The sequence below is a fragment of the Penaeus monodon genome, chromosome 19, assembly GCF_015228065.2.
Source record: "Penaeus monodon isolate SGIC_2016 chromosome 19, NSTDA_Pmon_1, whole genome shotgun sequence".
Classification (NCBI taxonomy): domain Eukaryota; kingdom Metazoa; phylum Arthropoda; class Malacostraca; order Decapoda; family Penaeidae; genus Penaeus; species Penaeus monodon.
In genome coordinates this window covers 6,501,890-6,502,337 of record NC_051404.1, presented here as the reverse complement: position 1 = coordinate 6,502,337, position 448 = coordinate 6,501,890, and the positions used below count along the sequence as shown (strand labels likewise).

The window sequence follows — 448 nt, the reverse complement described above, 5'->3', positions numbered from 1 at the left end:
ACTAGATGAATAGATAAGTAGAGATTGCTTAAAAGAGGGATGGTCGTTAGAAGAACATAGAATCGTGCTGCCTCTTTGGTTAATTGTGATTACTCACAGGAAAGTACTATTGAAGTTAGAGTAACTGTACCAATTAGATGATTAGTGTGAGGTAATTTGAACTACGATTTAATTTTCCACAATAAAAAGCAAAGAGATAAACATTCGGCTTTAATAAGATTGTAATTAATTTGAATTTTCGCGTTCAAATTAAAAGCTAATATCGACCTGCTCGTCTTTTGCGGCAAGGTAATTACTCTTATATTTTCACGGAAAGTTAGAGGGCTTCGCGAGCAAGCTGAAATTACGATTGCAAGTTCGGGATATAATCACTGTTAATTCTGTTTGCAAGTGCGTTTCAATTTTCTGTTATTGGCAATTTCACTGTATGGAAATGAACTCCAGTGCG

General features: G+C 35.0%; 1 protein-coding gene across 1 annotated transcript in view; it reads right to left on the bottom strand.

Moving 5' to 3' along the window:
• The window catches only part of LOC119585321 (organic cation transporter protein-like), a 46,543-nt gene that overhangs the window by 5,839 nt on the left and 40,256 nt on the right, over positions 1 to 448 (bottom strand). The window lies entirely within an intron of this gene.